We start from the raw sequence: 14618 nt of genomic DNA, 5'->3' as shown, positions 1-14618 counted from the left end.
TTATTTACTGTCTGCATCATTCTTAGCCACAGAGGTCAAGGACCTGAACTTAATGAACTTCAGTATTACCAATCAATATTAAGAGTTTTTATTGACTCACCACATATATTAAGAGTGAATATACTTCAACATCTTCAGTGTAATTTATTTACACTTGTACATTGATTTTTTTATTTGGGCAATTTTTCATAGTAAGATAAAAAATTGATAAACTCAAGCCAAGAAAATTATTCTTTTGTTTTCCTAATATTTGTCTGTAATAGTATGCCAAATAGAAGCAACAGATTATATTTCATTTTTATTGGACCTCGGGCTTCCCTTGTGGCTCAGCTGGTAAAGAATCTGCCTGCAATACTGAAGACCTGGTTTCAATCCCTGGGTTGGGAAGATCCCGTAGAGAAGGGAAAGGCTACCCACACCAGTATTCTGGCCTGGAGAATACCATGGACTATACATTTCACGGGGTTGCAAAGAGTTGGACACAACTGAGTGACTTTCATTTTCACGTTTTTTGGACCTCAGAGTTTCAGGCACATAGTATTCACCATCCGTGACTCATACGCCATCAGTCATCATCACTGGTCCATGAATGGGCCTCTATTTCCTCATTCTTATCAGCATAAGTCTGTTGATTGATTCATTAATTGACCAATATTAATTATGTTTCACACTTTTATAATACAGTGAATACACGAGAAAAAAGTTCTCAAAGACATAAATTTTAATTACTGTGTTACTCACATCAGTCTGTAGAGCCCAAGACCACGGAAGATCCTTAAACCCACTGCTGTGCGTCCATTCTGAGGAGTACAGAGCAGAGAAGACAAAAAAAACTGAGACTTTCTCTGAATTGGTCTTTGTTTTCCTCATTTTGTTTACTCAGTTATGAGAGTATTATTTTTCATAATTTATACTTATATATAAGCTTACATATAAAGATAATAATATGATCCTCAGAAACACGATTCTAACATCTTTCCATAAGATCGCTTTGAATAGAGGCAGCAGGCTTTGACTGGACCTCAGAGTTTCAGACACAAAGTGGTCATCGTCCATGACTCATACTCCACCAACGGTCATCACTGGTCCAGATCTGAGCCCGCTTCTTCATTCTCATTGACATTTTTCATGATTGGTGCTTTGAATTATATTTTAAAGAAACCCATTAAATACAAGAACTTGAACTTTTACTCACGTTCTTCTCTAGGCTCTCAATACACAAAGGAAATCATGGAAAACGCATGCATCCGCTTGAGTGCATTGATTCTGGGGGGCACAAGGAAAAACAAATAATGAAAAATCGAAATCTTTCTTTTCTCCCTCAGCCTTTGTTTTCATCATTTTTTCATTGACTCAGGTAACTATTAATCCTCTAAACATATGTACATATGATCTAGATATACATTTATCATATTACAAAGTTGACATTCTCTACTTGAGGCAGACCCAGGCTTATCAAAGTGGGTCCTACTTATCAACGTCACCCCCGGCCTGATCCTTAGAAAGGGGGTGACATCACTGGCCCGATTATTTCTCAACACGCATCACTTTTCTCAGTTTATATTATTTCTCGCCTCACCACGTACATTCATGGGTGGACAAGGCATCAGTATCACCATTATTTTTTTGCATGTCATTTATTAGTTCTGTCACTGATTCATTTATGTTAATAATACAGAAATCCATGAATTCAAAATTATAAGAATATAATTATATATTCCTAGCATCAATCCATAGGCTCACTGATGAGAAAGGAAACAGATTAGATTTTGTGTGTTGGACTGCAGACCTCCAGACATGTGGCGTGTGAGGGACTCCTGTGCCACTCTGACCTGAAGTCAGGCTTCTTTCTCTCATTCTCCTCTGCGTTTCTGTACACACTAATTCATCAATATACTAATTGAAATGAACTAAATATACATGAATCACAGAAACACAAGGACAAGAGCCTTCAGTATCATTCTTCTTTAGCATCACTGCCTAACTGAATATAGCTCTTCCGTTAGCCACTACTGTAAAAACAGATTAAACGTCATCCTGTTTCATACATTTCCAATTTAATTGCTGGACCGTAGTTGGTCTCTTTTCTTATACTTAATACATTTTAAATTATTACAGGGAAACCCTCAACACATCACCCAAGCCAAGCACAAGCTTTGATTAGTACTCACAGTGGGCTTAAGGCTGCTACAGTGAGGCCACCATGAACTTCCGGGTTCTCTTTCTGAGAAGGACAAAGCAGAACATATAACAACATCAAGACACTAAATCACTATTGCATGCACTCTGCCTTACGTTTAGTCTATCAATTACTAATACACTAATCTGGAACGATACTTACAAATTTCCTTTTTGAAAAATGAGTAATACTGAACTGACTATGGACCCAGAATAAGAACATTTCTATTGACATGAGCCAAAGAAGGAAAGGCACTCAAACCACTTATTTTTTCTTAATGGAATTCAGTATTCTCAATATATTTTAGTAGTTTATATTGCCTTACCACATATCTTCATGCTATTAATCTTCACTTTTTAATATTTATATATTGATTCTTAATTAATTGATCCACTTATAAGAAGAATCAAAATCCATGAAAATAATCTAAGAAAACAGTCCATTTAGATTCCTAAAATCAGCCTATAGGATCATTTCAAAAAGAGGCAATAGATTCTATGTCTCTTAGTAGACCTCAGATTCCAGAATGAAGTTGTCATCGTCCATGACTCGTACTCCACCAACGGTCATCATCGATCCACTTTTCAGCCTCTTTTGTTCACTCTCCTGTACGTGAATTCCTTATTCATAAATAATAGTTTCTAAAACCCTACAATTCATACAAAACCAAAGAATAAGAAACTTGAGTATTCTACATCTGTCCTTAGAATCATTTATCACGTGATCTGTTTCATTAATGATTCTTACTCTACCCTAAATTTTAATTTTAAAAAACGCTTGGGAATAATCTCATATTTATCGTTGGCCAATAAATATACTTTTTAAGAACCTATCAAAAGAAGACATGAACTTTACTACTCACGTGGGCCTCTATACACCAGAGGCATGGAGGCGACCAGAGAGCGCGTCCGTGAAAGAGCTTTCCAGCCAGCCCCACCGGTCCATTCTGAGAGATACGAAGCAGAGTAGATGAGTCAATAACAATGAGACCTCGTCTGAACTGATTTTTCCTTCCATATTTTATTTATTTAAACCACTTTGGTAGTCATTAATTTTTCATACTTTAATTTTTTCTTAACAAAAGGAATAACCTCAAATTTAAGATTGACATAGAAAATAAAACTGACTCTAACGATCAGAAAATAAAAACTGACTCTTTGTGATCCTTGATCAATTGATACCTAAGAGGCATCAGTGTTTTCAATTTCTATTAAAAATAATTCTTGCCTCACCACATATCTTCACAGTTAGACAACGCCTCACTCTCTTTTTATTTATCTATTCCTTTATTACTTAATGGTCCTTCATCTATTTATTTATACTTATTTAATAGTTACATTATTGATCCATTAACAATAATAAATTTAATCAAAGAACCCAAGGTAAGAATACGATCTCTGTATACTTCTAGTATCTGTCTCTACAAGATCATTTCCAACAAAGGGATTTGATTAATTATGTTTTCTGTTAGACCTCAAAGTTCCAGACACACATATTATTCACCATCTACAATTCATGTGGCATCAATTATCTTCATTGCTTCATGTTGACTCTCTTTTTCTTCATTCATTTCTACATTTGTATAAAATCAATCATTAATTCATTAGGAATAATAAAATGAAAAAAAAGTCACACCATCCAAGAATAAGATCCCTAAATATCTCCAATATCTGTCTATAGAATTATTTCACACATGAACTGATGATCTTTCATTAACCAATGTCAATGGGGCACAATACTAATTAAAAAATATGTTTCACAGCATATTTATCAATGGCCATAACTTCTTTAATACTTCAAATAATTCAAGGTATACATTTAAACACATCACCCAATCTAAGGTGACAAATTTGACCATCATTCAACTTTTTCTCCTTTTAATCCAGAGGCAATAGGACAATCTTGGTCACAGCAAAAGCTGAAATCAGCTGGAGCATCATTTCTGCATAGTGCCAAGCAGATGCCAGTGACAAAAATTTGAGATATTCCATCCATTGAGCCCTACTTTCCACAGTTCATATACATAGTCATTTAGGTATTTATTAATTTATGGTAATATTTAATTGTGTTTCCCTTACCAAAACAAACATCAAACTTGCAACAGACTCAGATCAATAATGGGCTGCTGCCGCTGCTGCTGCTAAGTCGCTTCAGTTGTGTCCGACTCTGTGTGACCCCACAGACGGCAGCCAACCAGGCTCCTCCTTCCCTGGGATTCTCCAGGCAAGAACACTGGAGTGGGCTGCCATTTCCTTCTCCAATGCACGAAAGTGGAAAGTGAAAGTGAAGTCGCTCAGTCATGTCCGACTCTTCGCGACCCAGTGGACTGCAACCTACCAGGCTCCTCTGCCCATGGGATTTTCCAGGCAAGAGTACTGGAGTGGGGTGCCATTGCCTTCTCCTAATAATGGGCTACTACTTATCAATGGATAACTGATGAATCAAGTATATTATGCATTTTTGAGTAAGGATGATATAGACGTTAATAATGGGCTACTACTTATCAATGTCTATATCATCCTTACTCAAATATGCATAATATACTTGATTCATCAGTTATCCATTTTAATTCATATTAATGTCATTTCTCTTTACTACACATTTAAGTAGAGAACAATACTTACCCATTTTTAGTCATTCAATCATTTTTATTCATTTATATACTTTTTGATTCTGTCAGTAATATTGTTACAATAATTTTTTTAAAACTTCATGAACCATGAAGAATAAAACAAGGTCCCTACATATTCCTGACATCTGTCTATAGGGATACTCCCAACTAAGGAAATGAACTATATTTCTTGTGTTGGACCTCAGAGTTTCAGACACACAGTATTCATTGTATACAACTCATATGCCATCATCATCATCATTGGTCCAACCTTCAGACCCTTTTTCTTCATTCTGATCTACCTTTGTTTACTGATCACTTTATTAATTCATTAATAATAATAAAATAAGTATCTATGAATCAAAAAACTGAAGGACAACTCCTTCAATATGACTAACTTGTACCTATAGAATATTTTGGCTCATGGAATATATTTATTTCAATAATCATCTTCATTGCAGCAAATATTGACTAATCAACTTTATTCTCATCTGTGTAAGTTCATTAATTAACGCATTATTACTAATGCTAGTTATATTTCAAACTTTTCATAATACAGTGAACACAGAGAAAAAAGCTTGCAAAGACACAAATTTGCTTACTGCATTACTCACCTTGGTCTGCAGAGCACATGACCATGGGAGATGCTGAAATCTGCTAATAGGCATCCATTCTGAGGAGTAAAAAGCAGAGGAGGTGATAGGAAAAAATGAGACTTTCTGTATATTGGTTCTTATTTTCTTCATTTCATTTACTCAGTCACAAAGGTACTTACATTTTCCATGGTTTACATATCTATGAGCATAAATAGAAATATAATGATATGATCCTTAGACAAAGAGCTAATACCTTGGGTCCATATATTTCTTTATGTGCAGCAGTTTCTCTAATTTAGATTAGTAGTATTTCTAGCCCCACAAAATACACTATGGTTGATAAGGCTTCATTCTTGTTCTTAGTTATATTTTGTTTATTGGTTCTATCATTGATCAATTTATATTAATAATACAGAAATTCATGAATCCAAAATTAGAATAATATTGTTGTTTGCTCCTAACATTGATCCATAGAATCATTTGTAACAGAGGAGACAGATTTTGTTTTATTTTGAGCCTCTGACTTCCAGTCACTAAGCATTTACAGTATATAATTCACACGCCATCAGACATCATCATTATCCAGGTTTGAACCTTTTTTTCTCCCTCCAATCTACTTCTGTTTAGTGATTAGTTCATTAATTTACTAATCATAATTAAATAAATATCTGAGTCACAAAAGCTCAGCCTTCAGCAGCTGCCTTACTTTTCTTTACAATCAGTGCTTAATTGAGTACAGTTCTTTCATTAATCACCCTCATTATTCTAAAGATAGATTAATCAACCCAGTGTTTCATACATTTCCAATTTAATCACTGGACCATGGTCAGTATTTTTTTATCCTGAATATATTTTTAAATATTTCAAAGAATAAACTAAACAAACCACCCAAAATAAAATAAGAACACTATTATGTTGGTTTCCACATACAGGCAAATTTAGAGACTGTTGACCAAGGCATATGCTTAAATCAGTCGGAATGTGTCCATTCCAAAACACAGAAAGCAGAGTAGACACATGATTGAAATGCTTTCTCTTTTAATCTTTGGATCTACATTTCATGATTCAGTGATTATGCTATATATTACCAGGGTTAATATGTAACTCTTTCCTAAGAAAGCAAACCACAATGAACATTCTACTAATGCAGAATAAATACTGGCCATTATTTATATTATCTATAACATCTAGTAGAGGAAACGTGCTTGAACCATTTATTTTTTAACTAACTTACTGTTTATTTATTAATATTATCTCTAGCTTTACATGCTCAGTTGCTCAGTTGTGTCCGATTCTTTGCGACCCCATGAACTTTCGCCCACCAGGCTTCTCTGTCCATGGAATTTTCCAGGCAAGAATACTGGATCGGATTGCCATTTCCTGAGTGGGTTGTCATTTACTACTCCAGGGGATCTTCCCGAGCCAGGGATCAAACTCGCATCTCTTGTGTCTCCTCCATTGGCAGGCAGATTCTGTTTCACTACACCACCCAGGCAGGCCCTCTACCTCTAGCCTTACATTTATAATAAAGCAGTTGTTATAAAATACATATCTATGAGTCAAAAAACTGGAAAACAAAACCTTCAAGTATCTCTAACATCTTTCCATAGAATCATTTGGTTTTTTTCTGAATTTACCTTTTGCTGATTATCTACACTGTTGTAAATATTGATAAATCAATTTAATGGTTCATGTCAATTCCAAATGTATTAGGGGGCCATGGTTGGCCTTTTTAAATTATACCGTTATTTTTTAATATTATAGTTAACATCCTAAACAAATCACCACAAGAAACAAGACAATAACTTTGACTCTTACCTAGAGCTCCTGACCAGGAAAGATCCTTAAATTAGCTTGGCACACCCACTCCAAGTACAAAGCAGAGAAAATGAAAAGAACAAAGGTATCATGTTCATTAATCCATGCATTTTACCTTTCATTACATCAGTAGTTTAGGTATTTTTTTATTAGGGTTAATATTTACTGATGTTTCCCTCAAGAAAGTGAACATCAAGCTTAACACTGAGCCAGAATAGGAAGAGTAATTATTACTTGTACTTTCTATAGCATCATTAGCCAAAGACATAACATAAAACCATGTCTTTCTGAGCTGAACCAGTTTTTTGAACATTTATTTACAGATTCTCTTACTTCCTGAGACATTACCAGAGTTGGACAATGCTTCACACTCTTCATTTATTTGTATACAGTTGACCCTTGAACAACACAAGTTTAAACTGTCTGGGTCCATTTATACACAAATTTTTTTCAATAAATACAGGGATCTTGAAATTGACTAAGTGTGGGGAAACTTTGTGTTTGATTAGAGACCACAATGTGTGATACGAAAAGAATCAGGGTTTGATCCTATCTAAACTGTTTCGGATCCCTGTCCTTGAGTGAGTCATTTCACAGTTCCTTTGATTTTCAACCACAGATAGTCTTATGTGGCAAAACTACGTCTTTATAGAGGGAGGCTTAAATCAACTGTGATTCAAATTAAAATTGATAATACATTGTACATTAGTTAATTGAGTAATTAACTGTGAAAATAAATAAAATGGTCTTCCTTTTTCCTCCTTAATTGACCACAGATGTACTGAATTGGCCTACGTAAGACCTCCATTCATTTAATTTGTACTTGTAGCCATTTATCCCTTCCAATAATAGAGTTAACACCCATGACAAACCACCAAACCAGAAGCAATTACTTTGACTGTTACTTACAAAAGTTTCTACAGTCCTTAATTGAATCATTGAGCATCCGTTCTGTAGGGTACAAAGCAAATATTAAAATAGACAGATAAGACAGGCAGGTAGACAAATAAGGTGACCTAGATTCAGATTTTTTTAGTTGAATTCAAGTCAACTAAACAAGTGATGAGGAATAAACGCTAGTACTTATTGTTTATTAAAACTCTGAATGACATAATGATTGATTGAACCAAGTATTAAATTTAATGAATATAATGAACACCTCCGAAACCAACATCAGACAGAAGAATAAGAACTACGACTTTTACAAACGTCTGTTTGCGTGTCCTCTATCCAGTCAGTGAGAGCTATAGCTGTTCAGTCGCTAAATCGTGTCGCAACCCCATGGACTGGAGCCCACCAGGCTCCTCTGTCCATGGAATTCTCCAGACAAGAATCCTGGAGTGGGGTGCCATTTCCTTTTCCAGGGGATCTTCCCGATGCAGGGACTGAACCCAGGTCTCCTGCATTGCAGGCAGATTCTTTACAGTCTAACCAACAGGGGAAGCGCATGAGCTGTAACACCTTTCCAAATGAAACTTGTGTGGAAAGAACTCAGGCAACCTCAGTCTTAGATTCGAGCACGTTCTCAGCGATTGTCCATGCCTCTTCCACCTTCATATATGTATGTATGTATATAACCACACGTGCAGCCATTTTATCTTACATTTTTTAAAGAAACTACACCAACAACCAGGAAGAGAAATACTCTCTAAATATAATGACCATTCCAAAACTTAAGAGCCTAGCTCTAGTTCCTTTATCTAGATAGCAATTGTTAGAAGTGGATTAATGACTCTCCTTGTTTCATAATAAATGGCCCTCATTGGACCATGTATTACTTTCAAGTAACTGATTAAAATATTAACTTATTACTTGATACATTTATAATAGTAACATTAATATTTGTGACACAAAAGAATCAGGACAGCATTAATGCCTGTCCATATGCTCATCAGGCACAGGAAAAAGATTAGATAATTTTTTTAATTAAAAAGTAGCAAAGATCATTGGATTAATCATAATTGGTCATGTGACTTATTCTTAATATAGATCCATGTATAAAGTCTTCTATTAGGTAGGTAGTTAATCAATAATTAAGTAAAAGCTTTGCCCTTCTCTTAATAAAACAAAAACCAACAAACCAGGCCAGAAAAATAGCATGAGCTCTTCCATCCACTTACGGAAATGTTCTTTACCCAAAATGGTAAGCTTTAGTCAGTTTATTTTACTGGAACCCAGTGCTTCAGAAATGTATTAATAATGATTTTTATATTACATATATTATATTACACTGTCATATTTGAACCAGGAATAAACCATTTTGTCCTTATTCACTTATACTTTCTTGATTTATTCATGCATTGATTTACTAAAAATACAATATTAAGAAGCCCAAACACAAGAACAAACTCTTAAATATTTTTAAACCCTTGAGCAAGCTCATTTCCTATAGAGATAACAAAGAGGAATGAATCTTTTTACAATGGACCTCAGAGTTATAGGGTTTAATCAAAGTCCTTGACTTCAGACACCCCAGGGTACTCATCATCGATCCAGGCTAAATAATCTTTTACTTCCTTTATTTATTGATCCATTCACTGATCCACCGACAGAAATAACATCAATGTCCATGAACAGAAAAAAGCCAAGAACAAGATCCTTGTATGTGACCAAGATCTGTACGCAGGCTCTTTCCCCATACACTGGATCTTTCTCAACAGATGAAGCCTCTTTTCTAGTGGCCCTCATTGAGCTATGTATGGATCAGTGAACACCCCTGCTTCATATGCATCTTACTCCAGCTCTCTTGCACCTTCCTAATCTAAATAATTCGATAAACTCGAATGAAAAATTCACTCCAAAATCTTATGACAAGATCTTTTGACTATTACTATTATATTTGAGTCATTAGGATCCTTACCCACAAAGGTAACAGCCAAGATCTTCCTCAGAGAAGACTGATTGAAGCAGCCACAGTCTTCATTCTGTGGGGTCAAATGCCAATGTTCAAAAGAAGGAACAGTCCAGATGTAGACTGATTGAAAGGATACTAGCTGTGTGATACTAGGTTAATTATGAAGTCGACTCAAGTCTCATTTCTATTTTTGAGCCATGAAGAGCACTTATCCTTATTACTTGGTTTAACTAATACTTTCAAATACTCCAATGAGGACAGTCGAGTTCATCACTCAAAAAGAAAAACTGTTACTACCGCTCATACCTGTCTATAGACCCCTACCCATATAAGTAAAAGCCTAGAAAATCCTTTCAATGGACTCAATTTGCAGAGAAATGGGTGAATTTAAAATTTATCATCCATGGCATATTCTTACCAAAGTCTATGCTTGACCCTGCTGCTGCTGCTGCTGCTGCTGCTAAGTCACTTCAGTCGTGTCCGACTCTGGGCAACCCCATAGATGGCAGCCCACCAGGCTCCCCTGTCCATGGGATTTTCCAGGCAGGAGTACTGGAGTGGGGTGCCACCGCCTTCTCTGATGTTTGACCCTACTCACATTAATTCAACTGTTCACTGTTGTATTTATTCAAGTATGGAATTATTCATGGAATATGTGATCATATGTTCAAATATACAAACACACAAAGAAAATGACAGAAATCCAGAATAGAAAGAACCCAAAATAGAAATGATCTTCATGTACCTGTCTACATGTTCATATCTAAACTAGGAAGAGAGAATTAGTGGTATACATACAGATGAGTCATTATTCTTCTTTCTTACTGAGCCACATTTGCCTCCTTTTAAACTATTGCCTGTGATTAAAACTTCATCCATTTATATGTAAGAACACATCAATATCTAGGAAATAACTAACATTAGATAAGAAACGTGAATAATATTTATTATCTCCATATGTCTATTTCAATACCCACAGAGATTTAAAAACTACGTGGTTTTGTTGTTTTTAATAAAACTCAGTGAAAAGACTTGGATTAACAATAACCATTTTCATAAGGCACATTCTGAAGATGAGCTATGTTCATCCTTTTCTCAATTAAATAATTACTCAATCAGCATTTATTTACATAATTTTCCCCTTCTCTAAACAAAAACAACCAACTAGGAAACCACCTACATCAAGCAATACTACTGAATCTTATATACATCTGCATACATACTTCTTTGAAAAAAGAGTCATATTTTATGAACATATTTCACTAAAATTCAGTGCTGTGTGCTTAGGCACTCAGTCGTGTCTGACTCTCTGTGACCCCATGGATGGCAGCCCACCAGGCTCCTCTGCCCCTGGGATTCTCTAGGCAAGAATACTGGAGTGGGTTGCCATGTCCCTCACCATTCAGTGTGATAGTAATGTATAATAATAATCCATGTTTGTTACATACTCACAGAACTGGTCCATGCCCAGCTTTCTTTATATTTACCCATCTTTACATTTCTTCATTTACTCATGCATTGATTTACTTGTAAAAATTAATCTATCTCCAGAAGATGTCTGTGATCCAGGTATCTGAATATTCTGAACTTCTGCTGTATACTCATTTCCATAAAGGGCAAAAAAAAAAAGAAGGCCACTTGTAAATGATGGACCTCAGAGTTAGATATCACTTTAACCAAAATGTTTGATTCAGACACCCTCCAATCTCATCACTGGTCCAGGCTTAGCACTCTTTTCCTTTGTTAATTTATACCTCCATTATCCCATGAGTCACAAACTCCCGGAACAGGATCCTTGACGTAACTCTGATAATTGCCTCTAGGCTGATTTCCGGCAGAGTTTGCAGACTAGATTTAAGTGTAACCTTGCATCATATCAGGACCATCACAAAAAATGAGCCATAACTGGATCATACACATTTAATTCAATCAATTTTAAACATGATGTAATGACCATCCAAAAACCACAATGGTACCCTACATCTAGAACACACACAGTAAGTTGCCCCATCTAAGAGCTTCCTCTAAACAATTAATAGGCTGGGTCTCTAATAATACTGAAATATTAAACCAACTGTGGTGCAGAAATAATATGGAATAGATAACAGTTTTGAAAATGTTAATTGAATGCCTTCCATTTCTTTATAAGATGAATCTCAGAGGTACTGAAACGTGTTAATTCTGCTCCTCCTTGGCCCTTAACACTTTCTCACTACTGGCCATACTTGCTGTTCTTAGATTTGGTTTTATGCATACAGCCTTTTATCCTGTTGAACTACTTCAGTGATCACACATGAGTAAACCATACAAACCAAGAAAAGAAACTTTCGTTACTTACATTGCTCCTTACTCACAGAAGTAATAGCCAACATCCTCATCATTGGACAATAACTGAATTCAATGTGGAGTGTTCAAATCAGACAGAAAAAACAGATTTTTTTAAAGAATGAAAAGCGTAAACTTGGATTTTTAAAATAGAAGTTAGTTCTACATTACTAGTTTAATCAGAAACATTGGTTTCTGTCACATTTTCACCAGTCAATCCTACAGAGGTATCCTTTTCATCTACTGACTTACTTTTTAGTGTGACATAAACTGGTGAAGACTTTTACAATGTTTTTATGAAGACTTTTTAATCCATCACCCAATATATGACTTATATTATTAAAATTTGTCTATATATCCCTACCAAAAAAAAGGCCGGTTAACTTTTTAATGGGGGAGATTTTGATGAATTTAAATTCTTGCTCTAAAAAACAATCTATGTCATACACTTTGACTCATTAATTATTAATTAATTTATTTATTTATTAAATAGCTCTAATAAATGGATGGAAAATCTATAGACCATGGAGTCACAAAGAGTCGGACACAACTGAGTGGCTAAACACCACCCAATAGCTCTAAAGATAATTTAACTACCTAGACCTTTTTTAAAAAATAAAATACATACAGTGATCTGCTACTCAACACTAAATGTTATTACATTCAAGTTTCCTCACTGATGACATTTTCTCCAACAATGGAAATATTCTCTATTAGCACTGCCCATTATGCTATATACATTATGCATTATATATACATATATACATGTATATACATGTATATATATACATATATACATTATGCATTATACTGTTATATATAGTAGTAACTATATATAAAAGAGATAACTAACAAATACATACTATATAGCATAGGGAACTCTACTCAGTATTATTTAATAACCTGTATAGGAAACGAATCTTAAAAAACTGAAATATATACACATAAAATTAATTTTCTTTGCTCTACACTTGAAACTAACAGCATTGTAAATCAACTGTAAGTGACAGTGAAAGTCGCTCAGTTGTGTCCGACTCTTTGAGACCCCAAGGTCTATACAGTCCATGAAATTCTCCAGGCCAGAATACGGGCATGGGTAGCCTTTCCCTTCTCCAGGGCATCTTCCCAGCCTAGGGATCGAACCCAGGTCTCCTGCATTGCAGGCGGATTCTTTACCAGCTGAACCACAAGGGAAGCCCAAGAATACTCGAGTGGGTAGCCTGTCCCTTCTCCAGGGGATCTTCCCAACCCAGGAGTCAAACCGGGGTCTCCGGCATTGCAGGCAGATTCTTTATCAACTGAGCTATCAGGGAAGCCCTCATAAAGCAACTATACTCCAGTTTTTAAAAATGGCAGGCACCGGCCACATAGTGTTACTAAGAAACTAAATTTTTGTTTTTGAGTATTTGAATATAAAAGTTAATAGCAAGATATCTTCTTCCCTGAAGAAGGAGGGGCTTGGATCTTTTTTTTAAGTGGACTTCCAGGCAGTAAAACAAGATTAACTGGGCTCCTTCGCATATTACATATGCTCCTCACTGGCCCACGGCTTTTACTCTTTTAAATAATACAGATATGAAATCATGCTTTGACTCTCTTGTAATAATGGCACCAATACTGGTGAAACCTAAAGACGCTTAACAAACATACTGAGAGACACTAAATCTATATCCATCTGCTTACCACAAAAATCGTCAACATGCATCTACTTGATTAAAAATAAATATCAGTGAACACAAGAGGATTCATAATTTTACATTCACAAATCTCATGCGGAAACATTTTCCATGTTTCAATAACTATCTAATCATTTGTATCTTATTTTTCACTATTGATTATATTAAACTACTATTTATCAAAATATTTTATACTGTGTTTATCATGATTTGTTATATTATTATTGACCGTATCTATTATATTAAGTATTATTATAATAAATTATATGAATATTTTAAAAATAAGACATATGACCAGAAACTCACCACCAAGAACAACACTGATATTCACATATATCTATCTATACTTTCTCAAAGGAGGAACACCCTTAGTCTATCTTACTGAACTCAACTTTTCAGAAATGTATTAACAATAATTCTTGGTTCATAAGCTCCTCTCACAGCTGGATAAGGGGTAGCTCTCTTCTTTGTTGCTACTTCATTTATTCATGCATCGATTTACTTTTAATAATACCATCCATATTCATGAACAACAAAAGGTCAAGAACACAGTCCTTGA

General features: G+C 35.1%; 1 long non-coding RNA gene, 7 other non-coding genes and 1 pseudogene across 14 annotated transcripts in view; all 9 read right to left on the bottom strand.

Annotated features, from left to right (window-relative positions):
* Window positions 1–14618, bottom strand: part of LOC133234600 (uncharacterized) — an 81898-nt gene that overhangs the window by 8180 nt on the left and 59100 nt on the right. For 6 of the 7 annotated variants that reach the window (XR_009732209.1, XR_009732210.1, XR_009732211.1 and 3 more), the window contains 8 exons: window positions 10065–10128; window positions 8114–8155; window positions 7205–7252; window positions 5405–5463; window positions 3042–3125; window positions 2172–2224; window positions 1196–1266; window positions 742–800 (listed from right to left, as the gene is read on the bottom strand). This is a non-coding gene — a long non-coding RNA (uncharacterized LOC133234600). Of the gene's footprint in view, window positions 1–741; window positions 801–1195; window positions 1267–2171; window positions 2225–3041; window positions 3126–5404; window positions 5464–7204; window positions 7253–8113; window positions 8156–10064; window positions 10129–10476; window positions 13640–14618 lie in introns of those variants that run through there. The other variant, XR_009732213.1, reaches the window with a different exon arrangement.
* On the bottom strand, window positions 512–586 carry LOC133234781 (small nucleolar RNA SNORD113/SNORD114 family). Its single transcript, XR_009732285.1, has one exon. It is a non-coding gene; the product is annotated as a small nucleolar RNA SNORD113/SNORD114 family (small nucleolar RNA).
* On the bottom strand, window positions 1016–1090 carry LOC133234782 (small nucleolar RNA SNORD113/SNORD114 family). Its single transcript, XR_009732286.1, has one exon. It is a non-coding gene; the product is annotated as a small nucleolar RNA SNORD113/SNORD114 family (small nucleolar RNA).
* On the bottom strand, window positions 2687–2759 carry LOC133234795 (small nucleolar RNA SNORD113/SNORD114 family). Its single transcript, XR_009732297.1, has one exon. It is a non-coding gene; the product is annotated as a small nucleolar RNA SNORD113/SNORD114 family (small nucleolar RNA).
* On the bottom strand, window positions 3647–3723 carry LOC133234810 (small nucleolar RNA SNORD113/SNORD114 family; annotated as a pseudogene).
* Window positions 4986–5059, bottom strand: LOC133234785 (small nucleolar RNA SNORD113/SNORD114 family). Its single transcript, XR_009732289.1, has one exon. It is a non-coding gene; the product is annotated as a small nucleolar RNA SNORD113/SNORD114 family (small nucleolar RNA).
* Window positions 5898–5971, bottom strand: LOC133234813 (small nucleolar RNA SNORD113/SNORD114 family). Its single transcript, XR_009732313.1, has one exon. It is a non-coding gene; the product is annotated as a small nucleolar RNA SNORD113/SNORD114 family (small nucleolar RNA).
* Window positions 9627–9699, bottom strand: LOC133234799 (small nucleolar RNA SNORD113/SNORD114 family). Its single transcript, XR_009732300.1, has one exon. It is a non-coding gene; the product is annotated as a small nucleolar RNA SNORD113/SNORD114 family (small nucleolar RNA).
* Window positions 11706–11779, bottom strand: LOC133234798 (small nucleolar RNA SNORD113/SNORD114 family). Its single transcript, XR_009732299.1, has one exon. It is a non-coding gene; the product is annotated as a small nucleolar RNA SNORD113/SNORD114 family (small nucleolar RNA).

Source organism: Bos javanicus, chromosome 21 (assembly GCF_032452875.1).
Source record: "Bos javanicus breed banteng chromosome 21, ARS-OSU_banteng_1.0, whole genome shotgun sequence".
Taxonomy (NCBI): domain Eukaryota; kingdom Metazoa; phylum Chordata; class Mammalia; order Artiodactyla; family Bovidae; genus Bos; species Bos javanicus.
The sequence above is the reverse complement of the archived record's forward strand: the minus strand, read 5'-3'. Positions and strand labels throughout refer to the sequence as shown.